The sequence below is a fragment of the Pinus tabuliformis genome, chromosome 5_2, assembly GCF_031772625.1.
Source record: "Pinus tabuliformis cultivar Carrire ecotype Pingquan chromosome 5_2, CPIR1, whole genome shotgun sequence".
Classification (NCBI taxonomy): domain Eukaryota; kingdom Viridiplantae; phylum Streptophyta; class Pinopsida; order Pinales; family Pinaceae; genus Pinus; species Pinus tabuliformis.
In genome coordinates this window covers 317,743,200-317,763,443 of record NC_142306.1, presented here as the reverse complement: position 1 = coordinate 317,763,443, position 20,244 = coordinate 317,743,200, and the positions used below count along the sequence as shown (strand labels likewise).

The window sequence follows — 20,244 nt, the reverse complement described above, 5'->3', positions numbered from 1 at the left end:
GCGTGGGATATCTAAATATCTCACATGGGGGATCGAAATTCAGACTTGATTGTTACTTGTGTACCCCAAACTTGATATGAGGTCATAGCATTAGGAAAGACAAAGTCTGAGTCCATAACCCCAGTGGAGTAAGACACTGGTCATACCCATTTTAGAGTTTTTAAAGACTTCAATCTCACTGATTTCGAGTGCATCTCGAGTTTAGAAGCCTAGTTTTGAGAATTTATCAAGTAAACTTGAGTATTTGTGAAAGTCGATTTCCTTGTTGGTGCTTAATGTGAACGACTTGCATAATTTCCTCTTCATTTCATCTTGAAAGAGGATTAATTTAGATCTAACACACTCAGATTCAAATATGAAGTTGATCTAGTGTTTAAACAACATCAATAGCTAAGTTGATGCTTGGATAGGCTTACGTCTTGTGGATTAAATCTCTTTCGTTAAACCTCTTGTTGGCTGGTATATTTTCTGCAATCTAAGGGTTAAAAGGCAGATCTGGAAAACATTTTTAATTTCTGCAAATAACTCAGATTTGATGTGCTAAGAGCATGTCGTTGCTGAATCTCTTTGCTTTTAACTTGCTCTTGTCAAACACCTTTATTACTTGCTGTAGTTGTTTTATGCTGAATGGTTTAATGACTGACATAATGCAACTTGGTATCTGAATACACAAGTAATATTTTTCTACAGTGAACTAATACATCAACCACCTAATCACACACACAATTATGTAATATCTTAATGATGGTTGGTGATGCTTTCGAGTAATTTTCATTTGAGCAGCGTTAATCCTAAAGAACACAACACACTTGCAACATAATCTAATTTTTTAAGGATTAAATCTTGGTGGACACATTCCATTTTCTTGTGCATTTATCTTGGAGTTTTCATTTCCAACACTTTAACAAGAAATTAACCCACTCATTAACCACATCTTGACATTGTTCGTGTTCTCATATCTCTATGTGGATGATTAATGGAGTGTTTATAGAATGGTTTTCATACTTTATGTGTCATAGTACTTGTCCAACATCTTTTCATTTTAGTTCAATCTTGTGACATTACTTAACATTCACGTGATGACTTAACTTTCATACACCAATCCAACGCATTAAGGATTTTGTAAACTTACATGTTTAGGGAATGTTCTTGATGGGATCAATGCCTTAATTGTGACATGAGCATAACATTTCCCTCGATGTCATTCAATTTTATGGTATATTGTGAAGTTGGAACATATTTCTAAGCATGCCACACATTGACTTTACACTTTGTGATCATGAGACAATTTGCATGCTTCATAATGCTTTGATCTTTGTAACAAACAAAAAAATAAATAATAATTAATGAAAAGGTGTAAAGGTGTGCCTTATCAAAGAGACACATGTCTTCATACGAAAGGGTACCTCACCTAGTATTTATAACAGGGCCCCTCATTGTAACATTTAACCCTTCATTTTATTATCTTATCAATATATATTATTTACAATACATTGGTAATTAAAATAAAATCATAAAACTGTTTGTTTGCTACAGTGGTATCAGAGTTGTTCGACCCTCTAGCCGTTCAAACGCTACACCAGAGCCATGTTAAGACCACCATTTTATGCTCAAGTATTGAAATCATGGACACATGTTTCAAGGAATTAAGTGAGATTATAGTATCACTATGGGTAATGAGAAAAACACTTAAATTGTTGGAGAATATTGAAACACCAGATTTAGCACCTACAATGGAAGTCGACATTGACATGAAAAAAGCTAGCAATGAAGAACAAAGTGATGATAAAGAAGTCAATGCAACGGGCTCTCTTGCTGATTCGAGCAAAACTTGTGAAAGAAAGGAAGCAACGCCTATGGATATACCCACATTGACCAAAACTCTGACGAATTCAAAATACAAACAAGTTAAAAAGGCAGCTAAAGCAACTACAATAGAGAAGGACTTGGTTTTTTCGAACAAAGTTGTTCTAAATATCAAAGACACAAATGCAAGTGAGCATTTACAACTCGATGGACATAATTCCTCCACAAATGTTGAAAGTGTTGGAACTGAAGGGGATAGTATGGTACGAGAACCAAAAGCATTGGAAAATAGACCTATGAGGAAGCCTGAGAATGTTTTACCATCTTTTAGAAAAAGTTCATAACGGGCAAGGCTACGAGTCATCACCTATGTGGAGAAGCCAAGGCAATATTGGCATCAAAATCAAGTGAACCTTCTAGTAATACATTTAGTGATGTTGAGAAATACATAGCTATGAGTGCATCAAAGCAAGGAATTGAAGGGGATAATAAAGATGGGAAAATGGAGATTGACGATTCATTTAGGTCACCTAATGACAATTCCTTTTCAATAGAGTCATCCACCACAAATAAAAGCATGGCAGCAAAAGAGAGAGAGTTGAGTATTACTGTTAGGTCTACCGATGAAAAGTATGAAGAGATTAGACCAACCTTTCGAACAATTAATACAAAAAAAGGGTTGACAGTAACAATATGATGGAACAAAATGTGGGTCTGGAAACAATTTTGATGGATGAAAACTTGGATGTAATGAAAGAAGTCAACAATTTTCTTTATGATTAGAAATGTATGCGAGAAATGAATGGATCAGTAGGAGAGGGCAAAGATGTTCAGGAATTGAGAGAAATGTTGGTGATGGGTATAGATCAGGAACAAGGGTGTTCTGCATCATCCAGTGGTTTTGTTAATGACGTTGATTGCATTCAGAAAGTTCATGACAATAGAAACCATGGGAAGACCAATGTAGCATTTGAGAAATATAGAGCTTATGGCAGCAACACCGAGGGTTTCAATAAAAAGGACTTTGAAATTTCTATTCGAGAAAAAAAAGATAAGTTGCATACTGATGATCTAGACATTGATGTTGTGATTACTCCACCTAGTAAGGATTTTCCAAAGAATGGTAGAATGCTTCTTGTAGATCCCACCATACAAGAATTTGTGTAGATAGCTTCCATTGACAACTTGGATGAAGAGAACAAACATACTGTCCTGAGAAAAGGCTTTGATTCCAATAGCCTTGCTAATAAAGATATGTAGAACAATGTGGGTATCTTAGAGATCCAAGACTATGACACCTCTGTTATCACTTTGTATAATCCCTTCAGGCTAACAAAAGGGCTACAGAGATAACCACAAATTTCTTTGGGCCAAAAACTGGTCTTTTCTAGCCGGAGGGGGCTCCCTCACTCAAAAATATAAAGACTTTAAAGCACAAATTTATAGCAAAGACCAGTTCTAACAAGGAATTCTGAAAGTATTTGGTTGAAGTGTGACTGGCTGGATAGGTAATAACACATGATCAATTTACCCTTTTACTCATTTACTTATGCAAGTAAAACCGACAACTATTTCAAGGGCTTGTAAGAATGACTCTGGGATACAATGATAGGTTGTAGTATAGATAAGATAAACTGAAATAAAACAAGTTCTTCCTCTGCAATAAGACAGTGTTGTTTATATAGGAGAAAGAGAAATGGAACATAGAAGATAACATGCATGAGTATATATCATTTCATTTGAGATTGAAACGTGAAGACAGTTGAAAAAGAGCAGCTAAACTGAAGTCTGAATCAACTGGCATCAAATACTCATAAGACACAAAGAAGAAATAAAACAACTGAACAGTAAACAGAACCAATCCCATCCATCATTCCGTAAGAATCCTTGGATAGTGAGATTGGTATCCCTCAATACATAAGCAACATGCACCATTAATTGATCACACAAGCACGAGTCTCTGAAAATTAGCACTAACACATTGCTCAACCATCAACATGCTTTTCCATATGCATTAATCAGTTTAAATAGAAATACAATAGCCAATCCATAATGTCTAGATGCATTGCATCTTTGATCCAACAGAGGATCGAATCAAAGTAAAATTAGGAAACCTTTTTGTTGTTTCAAGTATTTTTCTTCCAAATAAAAAAAACATAAAGCATTCTTATCTTAATAAAAACATTAAATCACTGTAAAAGTACTTGTATTCGAAGCATATCATCCTGGAATGAAGATGACCAAAAGCACAAAAGCTGACTGTTGACTGTGTAGCGCCTGCATAGTGGATTTTCAATGGGCCATATCTGCCAAACAGTAATATGTATGTAAAAACTCAAGGAGGTTATTGTAGATTATAGTTTTGTGAAGATAAATATCTCTCAGTTTTTTTGAATCCTTCCCCAGCTTCCCAGAAAACGCTCTGCAAAACCATGACTAAAACAGAGTATTTGTGCAGTCCGAAAAATAAGCTTTGAAGATGCAATCAAATCTCTAGATCCGTGACATCTGTGAAAAATCTGGAAGAAGTTAATTGTTCTTTGCCCTATCATTGAAAAAAACCTCTTTCAGTTTTCAAAACATCTCCTTCATGTGATCGGAAACCGTTTTGCAAAATGGTGACTAAAACATAGTGTTTTTGTACAGTCCGAAAAATAGGATTTGAAGATGCAATCAAATATCCCAATCCGTGACACCTTAGCAAAATATGGAAAAGGTTATTGTTCTTTGCCTTGTCCTTGAGAAAAACTTCTTTTAGTTTTCAAAAAATCTCTTTCATGTGGTCAGAAACCGTTCTGCAAAATGGTGACTAAAACATAGTGTTTTTGCAGCAAATTCCCACAGTGATGAGTATAGGGGAGTGGTATTGGTGTCATGGGGATAGGTCTAGAATGAAGGTAGGGAACAGAAATGTAATTTGAATAAGATGTAAATGATATGTGAAAAGTGGATAGAATGTAGATGATGTATGAAGGTATGTATAAAGGGAAATGGGGAAATAGGGTAGGAAATAGGGAAACATGGGCTAGATAGGAATAGGGGATAAGAATTTAAAATACATTTAATGACCAGACCTCATGACTATCAGAACTTTAGACTAACACAACTTCATTTCGGATGGTTCTGATCGATGAACAACTGACACATAACCCCTTTTGACTCTGACTGACTATATAGACATGTGTGACCTCATGACTCCCATTGACTGAGATCCTTCACAATTCCAATGATTTCAGACAATAAATTTGAGGCTATGACGACAACAATAGTCATAGGCTAAACTGTTGCTCAAAAACTGAAAATGAATGAATAAGGAAAATAAATTTGACGTGAAAAATCGTAAGACCCTTACAACCTCAACACTCATCTTTATCGGTAATGAAGTGTTCGAGAGCACCATTAATAAGGAAACACGCATAGGTTCCATCATCCCCAAGGTTGAGGTCCAGTCCCATGTACATGAAGAGTTCGAAAAAGTTTCTGCCATCAGAGAGCAGAGTATGGACATAGACTTGTGCCTGGCTCAATGGAGTAATGAGATGAAATTTGACAAGGCTGAAAGTCCATTATGGAGGTCCTCATTAGTAGTAAAAGAGGAAGAAGATGAGCTTAATTCTCTGAGGGAGTGTTGTTACCTCCATGGGAAAATATGATGTTTCTTGAGAAGATCCCAAGTCGAGAAGAGCTTAATAGGACATTTCTCGATAAACAATATCAGGCCCAATTTCATGGATTTTATGCATAGACTATCGGGTCCAGATTAGAGGACACGACCTAGGAAATGACTACTTTAGATGTTGTAGAGAACATTTTGTAAGTTTTATTTGGCTCAAATGATGAATCTCTGGGTGAAATCATGGGCGTGACATATATGAATGTTACAGATCTCATGAAGGGCAGGATAGCGATTACCGTCACCAACGCTGAAGCCCACAATATTGTAGACATGATAGGAGTCACAATCATTTTTTAGTATTAACATGAATCTCTTGACGTACATCCATGAAATGATCAAACAATGCTACAGAAAGCCAAGGAGCACCTTAGGACGCCTGTCGGAGAAACAAGAAAGCTGCGAAGGCATTGATGCAGGGATTATTGGAACACTATTCATTCTCTTAGACTATTGCATTTCTCCGATGCAGGAACTTACTAACAATAACTACGAAGAAACGACTAAACTGGCGATGAGGAGTGATGAAGTGTCATGTCCCCTTTTTATTTTCCTCTATAGTATAGTCAGGATGGGTTTCTAGGTGATGGCCAGGCCGTTGAAGTAGGATTACATTATCAGAGGTCCCATAGGAGTTTTGAGATGTTTTTGTGGGATCCGATGGGATTCACTTGGTATATTCCATCATCCACACAACTTGTCTTTCATTCCGTTGCATTTCGACAAACTTTCGGAAAACGAGGTTATTATCGAGCCTGACTTAATTAATTTCGCTTGAGGTGGCATTCTGGGAGGAATATTTGATGAAACACCTTAGTGCAATAGCTTGTTGGAACCAAAACGAGAAGATCTACAAGATGGGATGTTGAGAAGTGATTTCCAATGGTCGGAGAGAGTATGGTGGGTGATTTACCATTTTCCCAGCTTAAAAATGACTTTATTTAGTCATTTAATTAAAGAGGGGAAAAATAATTAGTTGGAGGAAAAAGGCCAAAAGTGACTTACGTGTAATAAAATAAAGTTAAAAGGTCACTTCAGATAAAGTCAAGAGACGAGCTTCTAGAATAATAATAAATAATAAAATGAGATGTTTCTAGAGGCTTGAAGATCTATCCATCAGATCTATAAAAGAGGAGGAAGAAATCATTTGGAGGCATCCTTGAGTTGAGCATTTTTCTTGTGGAGAGGCATGGAGAACTAGGAGTTCTCGGCTTTAACAGTAACCCTAGGATAGAAACCCTCAAGTGATTCACTGGGTGTGGACGAGTACCAATCTCTCTCCTTGGTGAGTTCATCCAAATTTCACAAGTTGTAGCTTATTGATTTCAGTTCATATTTTGGAGGCCTAGTTTCAGTGTGTAGCAGATATTTGTGGGAGGCCATTCTTTTAGCCATTTCTAGCATTATGTGTACTCTTCTATTTAATAAAATAAGGTTGAGTTTTCTGCATGATTATCTTGTTAATTCTTCAGTTGCAGATTTTATTTCATGTTTCTGTCGTTGATTTTGTGGTTCAATTTGTGCAAATGGTTTAAGGAATTGACGGTTTAAAATTTTAAGCAATTTTCTGCAAAATTTTATATTTGGGACATTACAGTGGTATCAGAGCATGATTTTGGCCAGCTGTGGGTTAAAATCAAAGTTGTCGTATTGTTCCTAAAGAATAAAGGAGCAAAGTTTGTGGGTTAAATTTCTTAATCTATTTGCTAGAGAATAATTGTTGCAGGTGATTTCTCAAAGTGCTGAAGAGAACATATTGGATGGAGTAATATTGGTATGCAGGGCCAAAATTTTACTGTGTTGAAATTATTTTGGCTGAGCAAAATTATTTTGTTGGGCCGAATTTATCTTTCTGGATCGAGATTATTTTGTTGGGCCAAATTTATCTTGCTGGGCCAAAATTATCTTGTCATGCCAAATTTCTCTTGTCGGGTTGAATTTCTCTTGTTGGGTTGAATTATTTTGCAACAGTTGAATTTATTGGTGAAAAGATTCTATTTCAACATTAATAATAAATTTGGTCAGGTTTTCTGTTGCATTTTTCAATAAAAATTTGTGATTCACCGATTGTCCAATTTTTGTTGGAATGTATTAAATTTTGGCAAAATTGCTTCTGGATATTTTTTGAAGAAATTTTATTTGCTAAGGTCGTATTATCGTTCCATTTATCGTAATTATTGGCTTGATCCATATTTTTCTATAGAGGATGAGTTTATTTCACAGGCTCAATTTATTTTGCAAAGTCCAATTTATTTGTTGGGGCCAAATTTATCTATTGGTGCTGAGCTTATTTGCTAGAACCCAATTTATTTATTGGAGCCTAGTTTATTTGTTGGAGGTTTTGTAGGAGATTTCTCTCATTTGAGCCGGTGATTTTGTAGTGGGTTTGTAGAACTGAAGAGTTGGAGCATTTTGGTACGAATTTATCTTATTTGGATCAGTGCATAGAGTTGGGCAGATAGGGGAATTTGCACTAATTGGGGCTTTTCAGGTTAGCTAGAATTTGCCAAGATTTTTTTGGGCTTTTCTGGATTTTATGAGAGAAGTTCGTGGTTAACATTTCAAATTTTTTTGGGCAGTATTCGGGCTGTAAATCAACATTCCTTCAACAATGTGTTTAATTTGTAAATCGGGTAATTCACACCACTTGGTGGGCTTGATCTTGGCTTGGAGTTAAGCCAAACCATTTCTTGGTTTTTATGAGTTTGGTGTGAGGAGCTCCAGGTTTAATTTCATAAATTTATGAGTAGCTTTGAGGGCAAAAAGTCCAATTCTTCTTTAGTAGCAGCAACAATATTTTTTGGGCAGTGCATGCTACTTGTTTGGGTCATTTTCAGTGCTTTGGTCTACTTCATTTCGCCTGAGTTTTGGATGCACGCAGTGTGGTATCAAATTCATTTGAGCATTATACTTCTCTCAAGCATTTGCCTCTCATGCTTATTTATGTTACAATTGTTTCCACTTTATATGCAAAGTGTTTAACAAAAGTATTGCTTGCTAATTGTTTGTTAAAATTTCTCAAAGAAATGGTTAGTCTACATGATGTGTTCATATTATATTTGGACTTCTATGTAATTGTTGAGTGTGACTTGTGAGGGATGAGTATGTCTTGATGTGAGAGGTCTATGTATTGAGTCATTTGGCCATGTAATAAAAAGTTTATTGTCGTCACGTTGAGTGGATAAGGTATGCCAGATTGATATCCTTGTCATCATTGAACTAAAACATGGATCAAACCTTCATAAATTCCCTTTATAAATTAGTAGCAGAATTCAACAGATCCTTTGCCAAGGGGATACTTACTATGCTACAACAAGAGCAACCACAGAAAGAGCATGAGATGAGATCCAAAACCTATGCACTTGGGACAGATTTGAGATTCATGGGGATTATAGTAAAAACCCTCTTCACATTTGGAAGAACTTGCTTCACTCCTCTCCAAGGTGGATTAGTCAGATGGGAAGATCTTGATTTGGGCTCTAAAACTAGCTATGATTGCTTTAGTACAACCCAGGTATTTGGAGCAGGGTTGTGGGGGAGCACCCCCCCACCACGAACCACTCCCTATTCGCACTCCGCTCGGGAGCTAGTTAGGAGTGCGCTCCCTTTAAAAAAAAATGCTCCTTGGTTTTTAAGGAGCGATTAGGGGAGCTCCCTAGTAGTATGTTAATTGATTCTTGCTTCTTTTTTATACATTTATGATGCTTTTGCATCTTCAGAACCTCCAAATTTGTAACCCTAATCCATTGGATTTAGTGTTGAATGAACTTCCTAATAGTTCATAGTCAAGGATTGCTTCAATGAAAACGTAATTTTATAACATGTCCATCACTACCATCCTTACCATGAGAAGGTATCTCCAAATTGATAAAGGTCAAATGTGGAGGAATTGTGGTAGAAATATCACCACGTGGCAAGAATAATTCCTTGTTTAGACCTATTCTATGCACTAAAGTCCCATGGTCTAGTAGATTTGTTCATAACTTCTTGCGTGAAACCCTAGCCTTGCATGGATAATCCTCATAACTTTTTACTAGTCCTGTCAAGGCAACGCGAGAAGATGTGTCATCCCTTTTACTATTGTTGGAGAATGCTTTTGCCATTTCTTTGATTATTTCCATTGTCTCCTCCTTCAATGGGATTGATCCATATGGTGCAAGTATAATGGAGTTGACATTGATGTAGATGGGATGATCAATGGGTTGGACCAGATCTATTGACATTCCAATGGATCACTAGTAAAATCCCTTGCCTCCATCTCCATTGTCTGTGCAAATCGTCAACTCTCCTTGTTGCAGATTACCCTCACAAACCTCAAATAGTTCATGAAATAATAAAAATTTCAAACCATTTCTCAATTTGTGTGTCATCCTTGAGTAGGGGCCATGATAATCTTCTTTGTATCATTCCAATTTTATTGAACATCTTTGAAGAGATTAAGGTTTTGACTATGTATTCCATATTTTAGGGAAATTATATATAATGAAAAGTCGTTCATATCTTTCATTGTATTATCAAAGAACACTTATTTAAACTCCCTCACATATGCAACAATGTACCACGTTGGGTATTCTTTTGCTACAAATATATAATATATTTATGGAACATATAAGATAAAAAAAATATTTTTATTAACATCCAACAAATGTTTACAAGCATGTCAGTGGAATTGCTAAGTATAATAGTATCAATACATAGTGAGGGTGTAGAGGACTACTCATATGAAAAGACAAAAAGAGAATCTAATCTAATATTTAAAATTGAATAACTAGAAAAATATTAAACTCTAACATATGCAACAATGTATGTTGGGTATTCTCTTTTATTGAAAATATATAATATATTTATGTAACATATAAGATAAGAAAAAATAGTTTTATTAATGTCTAATGGATGTTTACAAATAGGTGAATGGGATTGCTAAGTCCAATATTATCAATATATTGTGAGGGCGCGGAGGGCCGCTCATATAAAAAGACAAAAACAAATGTAGTGCAAGATTTAAAATTTATTAACTAGAAAAAAATGTTGGAAAAATCGAAGAGATACAAGAATTGTTGAGGGCGGTGAAAACATCCTATAAGGATGCTTTGGAAGGGGGTACAATGTGAGGGGAGGAAACCTCAATGTCCAGTATACTTGTCTATTGAAGATGAGGAGGAAACATTATAGCCTTGTGGGCTTTCTACTTGTGTATGTGTCTCTCCTACTATTTGAGTTTCAAGGTAAGAAGGTTGTGATAGAGGGCTAACTTGAAGCATTGAAAGAAGAGCTAAGTTGAAGTGTAATTTGTTGTCTTACGAGTTTGAGTAGATGTCGTTGTTTGGGAGCAAAGGACTACTTGTTGGAAGGTTGAACCTTGTCTTAAGATTTGAGACAATAACTTTGTGAGGGTCTCATTATATGGGGCAAGAGACCCATGAGGTCTCATGATTGTCAACCATATAGGAGTGGCATTGCTAGATGTTGGACCCATGTTGGAAGTTTTGAAACTCTTTGGAGAGGCAATGGAATTGTCCTCGTATATTGTAGTAGATGAGGCACCAAAAAAACAATACCCTTCTTTCTCTCAATCTTTTGCATAAGATATAATCGACATTTTCTATCCTCTAGTCAGATTTGGTTCTCATCATTGGCTCAAAGCATAAGTGAACTGAAACAAAATTGACCCAAAGGATCCTAAGCATGTGTAACCAATATCTCAACGTGTACAAGGGTCGGTCGATGAGACAATCTCTCAACATCATGAAGTGCTTGTGTAAAATGTCATTTTGGGCTTTAGATCCCTTGTTTGGTCAAGCCAAGTGAACTGGACTAATTGCCTTTAAATGTCATATTTGATAGTCATGTTCATCTCATGCTCGTTTGGCAGGAAACATTTAGGGCATGCAAAGAATACTTGAATCGAGTGAGGTGGTCCATATTTGATGCCAATTGACTAGAGAAAGAATTAAACCTTTGATAGCCAACCATGTTGAGCTTGCCCCATAGATTTGTTCTAAGGCAATGGACTTTGAGAAATAATAAGTAAGATAAACATAATAGTCTTCATTAGTGATTGAGTTAACAAAACTTTGTATATGATATAAAAGCAAGACTAGTTTGGAAATGGTCGAGTTGAAATCAATGATCTACAAACTTATTTTTAATATTGGCGTGGAGAATTCCTCTTTTACTCATAAAAATGCATCTAAGCATGAAGGTTTATACACTGTCCATCCTAACCCAATTTGGCTCAAGCTCAATGTTCCTCACACTTCTAAACCAAACCATGTATAAGCATGAATTAAATGAACTCTATGAAATCTGTTTTGGACGATATACTTCAAAATAGAAACACTACCATCGTAAGAGAAATTGATTTATAACCATATGTTGATTCAAAGTTGGAGTGCCTTTATCAACTCAAAATGAGACCTTGCAAACTAATGCCAAATATATATAAATTATGATAATATACTTATTAATTACAAAATATTATGTATTTATTTATTAATTATAAAAATATGATGTATTTATTTATTTTTCAATATAAAAATTCGCCTTTAGCAAAGTTTTATTACGTCGTCGTCAATTTTCAATCTAATAGGAAATGGTGTGGCCAAAATATCTAATGTCTAATCTCAATCGTTGATATTTTACAGCATAAAACTAATGAATTTTTCTAGCGATATGTAGGCTGGCTTCTACTCTCTGAAGCATTTCAATGCTTGTTATTAAGTGATTGGCGTGTGTTATTTCATTAAGCATATGCATGAACACACATAGCAGTGTGCAGTGTGAACTTGATGTAGAAAATTGATAGGATATGGTACTTTTTGATTAAGTTCCATTTCAAAACTGGGCCTGGTTCATACTTGTGCGTCTGACACTGTTTTGTTTTTTGTTTTTTACTTATGAAGGTGAATTGATCCATCAGGTGAGATGCAAGCCGAGCCGATCAGTCCGAGGGACTTTGACTCAAACCCCGAAATCAAATGCAAGGTAAATTTACTTCACGAGTTTCGCTTACGAATGCCTGTTTTCCTAACTTGATTTTAGAATCGAGAACTATCAAACTTGTTTTCCTTTTTTTAATTTGTCTGATTTAAAATTGGAGAATTCATAATATAAATCAGTGTATTTTCGGCAGTTAAGTGGAAAAAAATAAAATGCAAAAACTATAATAAATCCAGAGAAGTTTGCAGATAGGTCGTTTTAATTTTTTTTGACGATAAAATAGATTTAAGGTTAAGATTGTTTAGGAGCTCATTTCTAAAATAAAATCAGTTTCTTGTGTTGCAATAAACGAAAATGCGTCTATTTTGTAATGGAAAGATCATCTTTGGAATGCAAATTTGATAAGAGTTTGGTAGATGTATTAAATAATCAAAGTTTTATTATGATGTAAGTTTTGTGCATGTTGAAATGATATCCTAAAGGTTTTGTCCAATTATATATGAATTTATATAGTAAAAACCTTGATGAAAGTTCTAAATGGATCGAAACTAACTTCTTATGTCCTCAGATTTTAATAGACAACATGAAGTCCGTTACAAGCTCTTGACTCACAAGGATTCGCAAATGATAAAAATGGATGATTAATCAACATTTCCAATGTCGGAATCAACAAAAAACTGGCGAGACAAAGGCGTGAAGAGATTGAATTTGATTGGGAACAAAGCGAGAATAAATTGGTAAGCACAAAAAGTAAAGATATTCGTTTGTTTGAATGAAGAAACCAATTTTTTTTTTTTTTTTTTATTTAATAAAGCATTGCACATACAATGTGAAATAGATGAATAGGCATCTCATAAATAATATGAGTCTAGTCTAGAAATTGAGAGTTGGAAGAGTCTGCTTATACAAGTTAATTAAATGGTAAATATTGAGTCTCATGCTAAGTAGCAAAATAACCCGCAGATTCTCCCATCTCATCAGTTGTTGATCCTCAAAGTGAAAAGAGGAGCATTCTCCAATTGAAACCAATAACATGTAAGATCTAACACTGCCTTTTCCCAGTTCAAGGCAAAATTTGAATGATCCAAACCTATAATCATCATCATACATTAAAATGTGAATTAAAGTCTAGAGTTGAAATCAACCCTTCGAATTTGAATGATAAAGTTTTAGATAAACTAAGCTAATTCTTGTGTTTCTTAGTGTTTGACCTTGTAATTACCTACTGCAAAGTTGAAGATTATAATAAACAAATACAAGGTCATCCAAGCACTTTTGTATTAATTGGTTTTGCTTCTTGGAATGTGTTTTCTCAATGACACTCTAGTTGTGCTCACATCTCGAAGCACTTCAACTATGATTAAGATTCTAATGAGAAATCTCTTAAGGTCTGCCATATCACTTCCAAAGTTTTGCCACTAGATACTTAATTAGTGGCCAGGGTTCAATAGAAGAGATCAAGGACAATAAAAAATTAAAAACTGAAAAGAATTAAGATAGTAGAATTTGATAAAACATTTAATGAAAGAAAGGAAATTAAATGAATTTTGATTCAGGATTTAAGGGTACTTGGCAACATTTTGGCACTTTTGCATATAGCATTGGTATAGGCAAACAATTTTATAGGCATCTCATAATATTGTAGTTGGACATCAACATGGTTTTGGGTTTCCTGATCAGGGATACATCCTTTAATGCATGGCATAAGCCCTCAACCAACCTCCCCATCCATGATTAAATTTGGTCTTATCATAAAATTTATGCTATGTTTAGGAAGTTATCTAGTAGCATGTAAGGGGGAATGCAATTTTCTATTCCAATTCTTGTCGATAATATCCCAAATATGCATATACTTGCCTTCTCGTCCCTATATCTTCTTTTGATGGCCTCCCTGGTGAGATCCATCGCATCATAAATGTAACCCATAACAAGTTTTTCATTATCAACCATCTTGAAAGATCAAAGTCAATTATCAAACATTTGAATTTTGATATTAAAAAGAATTGAAAATGAAATGAATTTTGATTTCAAAGTTGAACATTGAAAAAGTTTAAGAATTAAGTACCTAAGTGTTGAATTTTGTAGCTATGGTTAGTCTTTATAAAGCATGTTCTTCATGCTTGGATCAAAAGAAAAATATCGTAAAACATGTTCTTCATGCTCTTTTCAAAAGAAGAAAATTTGAATTTTTACAAATAGAAGTTTTGGCTCCAAAAGAAGCCAAGTCAACCTCCTCCTAGTCAAGTCAACTCCTTCAAGTGTTCAAGTCGACCCAACTTCTAGAGGCGCCTATTCGGCCTCTCAAATCACTATTTATAGACATCATTTCATGCTCCTCTAAGCCAAGCAATTCGGATTTGTCTGAGGCAAGAAAATTTGATCTGTCTAAGGTCAACAAAGGAGTTTGAGGCAGGAACAAGGGTCGAGTCTAGTAAAGAGGATGAATTCAAGGCAAACAAGGAGATTTGTCTAAAACCAGCGTAAGATCTACCTAAGGTCAGCGAAGAGATCTCTCTAAGGCTAGCAAATTTATGAGGAAGCAATTTCTATGAAATGGAGTAGGACCTAACTTGTCTAGGGCAAAGCATGAGGCCAAATTTATGTCCTTGTTGAAGCAGATCAGATCGAAGTTATTAAGGAGCCAATTGACTTGACTAGGAGAGGTGATGGATTAGGTTTGACCTAGCTATAGTGTTGGTTTGTTTGTCCATGTATTTGATTGATGTATCTCTGTTGAATTTGATGATTTCTCTAAGGAAAAGGTTGTTGGGTATTTTCCCTCATGTCGGTTTTCCCAAGGTAAATTTATGTGTTCTTTATGTGGTTGTCTCTTCATGATCCTATTATCATTATAACCTTTTCTTTGAGAAATATGTCAACATGAGAACATTTGGATAGTCATTATGAATACCTCCCTAGCTAAGGAGTGTTGAATTTTGTAGCTATGTTCAATCTTCATAATTAATATTCTTACTCTTGATGTATTTGTCATAAATTTACAAAGCATGTTCTTCATGCTTGGATTAGAAGAAAAACATTGTAAAGCATGTTCTTCATGCTATTTTCAAAAGAAGAAAATTTGAATTTTTAAAGATAGAATTTCTGGCTCCAAAAGAAGCCAAGTTGGCCTCCTCCTAGTCAACTCTACTCCTTTGAGTGTTCAAGTCAGCCCAACTTCTAGAGGCACCTATTCGACCTCTCAAATGACTATATATAGACATCATTTCGTCCTCTAAGCCAAGTAATTTAGATTTGTCTGAGGCAAGTAAATTTGATTTGCCTGAGGTCAACAAAGGAGTATGAGGCAAGAACAAGGGCCGAGTCTAGTAAAGAGGACAAATTCAAGGCAAACAAGGAGATCTATCTAAAGCCATCGAAGAAGCTCTACCTGAGGTCAGCAAGGAGGTCTCTTTGAGGCTAGCAAATTTTTGTGTAAGCAATTTTTGTGAAAGGGAGTGAGATTGAACTTGTCTATGGAAAAGCATGAGGCCAAACTTATGTACCTCAGCTACAACAATGCTTCTCAAATTCTAACTATTCCAACATCCCTTTCCACTATGACAGAACCCATTGTTAGTAATGTATGATTGATGTAGTTGTTATTTCAAGTCTACGGTTCAAAGGGCCCTTACATGTGAGAGCCTTAACATAGATTAGTTGTTAGAAAGCACTGATGATGTCAGTATTATATTTGTTAAGTTTTATTTATCATGAATAGAAAGAGGGTGCACCAACATGAGTGATGGAAGGAGAAATTTGGCACTTGTACCTTAGCTACAACAACACAACTCCCTTTTGGGTCGAATTAGATAACCAACTGATCCCCAAAAAATTGTTAAAGTACTTAGTCGACACTTCGGGTCATTTAGACCAACCATTGGGTCAACTCCTATGATCTTCCTTGTCGGTTAGTACCATTGATCCACCTTTCAGATGTCAACACCAAGTGATTTGGCACTCAGGCTAAACCCCAAAATAACCCTTCGTCACACATCAACTCACGAACGGGTCGAGCCACCTATCAGTTAGGTCGCAGGTTAGGTAGCACCTGCCTGCACAAACTTTGCAAACCAACCCAACTTGGCTCCTTTGTTACAATGCAAACTTGTTACAACAATGCTCTAAATCACAACACAACGTATGCTATCACATTTCTCTCCCTCTACCCAAATATAGAGATTAGGTTGGAGAGCGACCTTTATCGCATCTTAAACTCTCAACTCAAGTCAAATAACAATTCAGTTTGTTGACTATGCAATCCACACCTACAATCTCCTCCACCTGATTGTGCAAGCTAGGTGTGTGACCTGCCAAAGTGTCATGTTGTGTTCCTCCAAGTGTTTTCTATCACCATTGTGTGCGCTCAATTATATGTGGTGTAATGGGATGTGAAGGGTCCCATCCCTTCGCCTTCATGGGGTCAACACATGGCTCCCATGCGAGGGTCGTCTCATGCACACCCATGTGACTCTATACATGTCGCTCTCCATATAGCTAATTTTTATCTAGCCATGTTGTGATGGTGCGCCTTTCACCAGTCATACCCAACCACCTCGTTTGATCGTGTCATACGGGCCACGCCAATAACTGATCATGCCCAACTTGTCGTCGACTCGTCTCAAGTAAGGGGTTATGCCAATAACTGATGCACCCATTGTCTTTGCTCGTCTATCCCGCCTCACTTGTCTCACACCAATAATTGGTTTATTGGTCCTGTTGCTACATAAATTGGAAGGCCTAGTATTTAGGCTAACGCTAGAGGGCACAACAACAATTTGGGACAAAGGCCCATTGTCACCACAACCTATGTCTCCTTCTCTTCTTGGTTTTTCACTGATGAGAGGAGTCTCAATATCCCTCACTTGTGATTGATGTATCTATAATAGGTTCTAAAGTGAGGCAAGGATAGCTCATTGAATGGAAAGGTTCAATTAAAGTGTGAGCTTCGAGATAAGCTAGTAAGACTTTCCACGGAAAACCCCTTGAAAAAAATGCTATATGAGACCTGGGGTTGAGAAATTTAACAAGATAAGAGTTCATCCAAGGTCAAGATAGTTATGGCAAAAGGTTTTGTATGATATAATCGATTAAGTAGTTAAGTATAAACCTTCAAGAAATCCCCAAGTTGAAGGATTAGCTTCTAGGGTCCCCACTTGGTGTGATAGTTAGAGCAATAATTTATTTGAAATTCCACCGCTGGAATTCGTTCAAAACTAGAGGATTCCTAGAGTAGACATAAATGAAGAAATTCCTCCTCCCTAAAATTCCTCTCGACATAATTGCAAAATTCCTCCTCCCTAAAATTTTGCACCAAGCCCTAGAAAACCTCCTTAAAGGGATGAAGAAAAGAAGTGAAAAGAATGATGTTTCGTCGAATTGATGTGATCACCAAGGATCTAGGACTAGCGCCTAACAATTGGTCAGATTGGAGTCAAAATGATCTTGATTCAAGAACTTCGCTCTTCAAGGAGGCCTAAAGAAGCAACTTTACTATATGAATGTAGCTACATGACAACCTTAGACTTCTACACTTCGATGGAAATTATTATGGTGTTTCAGGGATGCAAATGCAAATTTCCCTCTAGGAACATTCATTAATTCTTTGCCTAATGAGTAACACATGCAAAAAATTCCAATAGCTACAATGATTCCAATAATTCACATTAATTAGGGCACATTATTTCACCATAAGAAAATAATTCCATGCATTAGACATTCATCAAAACAAAAATATAGCATAATATAGCACTTACAAGACAAAAAAGAGTATATCCATCCACAAATTTGCCAACAAGAAGCTCCAAGAGGGATAGCAAAATTTTTCCATATATCAAAATGCATTTAATCGTCCAAAATCCTCCACAAAGTTGCAGGCCGAAATTCTCTAATGAGAGCGTTGAAAATCCAAAGTGTGATGAGTTCAAATGGGAGAGAGATTCTCCAATTTATACAAGTGCTAGTAATTTGAATTTCTAATAAACAAAGCCCTAACGTGTCAAAATAGGTAACAAAACCTTTTGTTACTAGCCAACCAAGATAGCTTAAACACCAATCATTATTTTATTTCTCCTTTAGCCCATGTAATTAGTGCGACACTGCAAAGTGCTCTCCAAGGTTAGCGTTGAGGCCTCAATGGTTGATACTGAGGGTAAGAGCCTCAAAATGATAAAGAAGAGGGGGATACCCTACAAATGTTGCAAAACATCTCCAAACCCCAAGTTAGGCTCTGTGGGCTCTAAATGGGTCTCATGAGTCTCCAAATGGCTCAAGATCAAGTCGATACTCCATTAATGAGGGCTAGAAGATGACACATGCCCTCCCATGTCTCTTCGGGTGAGACAAGACTTGCTCTGGGCCTTGGATTAGATGCCAAGTGTCAGTTGCAATGTGTAGTCGGTTGGGCAACATGGTCTAAGTGCATCATCATCTCTATATAACTGGAGCACAAACAAGCAATGTGTGGTGCTAAAGAAGCCCATGGTGTGGCAACCAATGTTCAGTAATGGTGGAGGCCCATGGCTCTCAACACTCACCCTACAAATGCCATTGTGACTCTCTGAATGGCTTGGACCTCGTATTGGGAGACCAAGTCCAAGATGAATACCCACTTATAATCTTGTATAAGATCCAATGCATCTCCTCACCTTCCAATACAATTAGTCATTAGTGCAATTGAGTAAATACACTTGCTAACCAAAGGTAGAAGTGGACACTTCATAATGGAATACCCTTCCAAACTGGTGCTAAAATTTACAAGTGTTACCTTGCTCGACAAGAAGGTGAATGAAGGACCCTATTAGGTGGTTTCAACCTCTAAGGGAGTGACGAGTCCAAGGTATATCCTTTAAATGGCAGGGGTCATGTGAAATAATGATGGAATAGAATGTGGTAAGAGGGAAGGCTCCAAGCCATGAAGGAAGCCCACACCTTGGGTGTATGAATGTAAGAGGGAGCAATCATGGTACATGAGTTATCCCGACCTTTGTTTTTCCACCCTTCTTCATATGCATTTTGCCTTTCATTGATTTTTCCTTATTTTACCGCTCGAGGTTCAACGGGATGAGAGCATGATGCATAATATGTAGCAATGGATTCACCCCTTTAGTGGGGCAGTGCATCGCCCACCAAGGGTTGGGACAATTATGGGTTCCTTAATGATGCAAGGGGCACTGATCAGGGCCCTAGGAACCAAGGTGAGGACCATAATGATAGGGGGTAGAGCTCATGTTCGATTTTTTCCCACCCGCTAAATTTTAATGTCCCATACGTCTTTTGCATTTTGTGGTACATTTCCTGTTATGAGTGGCTAAATTATGCTTTTATCATTCTTTTTAGTTGCACCAACCCCCGAGGCATCGTTCTAGGCTCGACTCAAGGTGTGGACAAGGGGAAGGGGAAATTAACACCTTGTGCACCCAATGAACAAATGTGGACCCAAATGGGGAAAATATGAAAAGGGTTTATAATAAGAGGAGGGGAGTGAAATATGTGGTATTGGGAGGCAGGACCACACAACCAAAATCAGGGTTTCCCATGTGTTGCCACTCCTAAAGCTAATAACTAGTAAAGGGTATCCCATGGGACTATGATACAAGATTAACCCCCAAGTTGAGGTAAAGGAACAAGAGTACAGTCAAAGCCTGTTCTTTCTGCCAAATCCCCACACTAATCCATGTCCAAATGTGCCCAAGAAAAGAAAGCATAAATACCCAATTACATAATGAAAAGCCATACCTTCGGGCTTGGAAGGCCCACCTTCAAACATATGATCATGATAGATGAGCGAGGGCCCACAATAGTTGGCTCAAGTGGCGAAGAAAGGTAGC

General features: G+C 36.6%; 1 long non-coding RNA gene and 1 other non-coding gene across 4 annotated transcripts in view; one reads left to right on the top strand and one right to left on the bottom strand.

The window, feature by feature from the left end:
• The window catches only part of LOC149158785 (uncharacterized), a 202,627-nt gene that overhangs the window by 152,442 nt on the left and 29,941 nt on the right, over positions 1-20,244 (top strand). For 2 of the 3 annotated variants that reach the window (XR_016261721.1, XR_016261719.1), the window contains 2 exons: positions 12,382-12,463; positions 12,987-13,155. This is a non-coding gene — a long non-coding RNA (uncharacterized LOC149158785). Of the gene's footprint in view, positions 1-12,381; positions 12,464-12,986; positions 13,156-13,381; positions 13,467-20,244 lie in introns of those variants that run through there. The other variant, XR_016261720.1, reaches the window with a different exon arrangement.
• LOC149158786 (U6 spliceosomal RNA) lies at positions 9,815-9,916 on the bottom strand. The gene has a single exon (XR_016262059.1). It is a non-coding gene; the product is annotated as a U6 spliceosomal RNA (small nuclear RNA).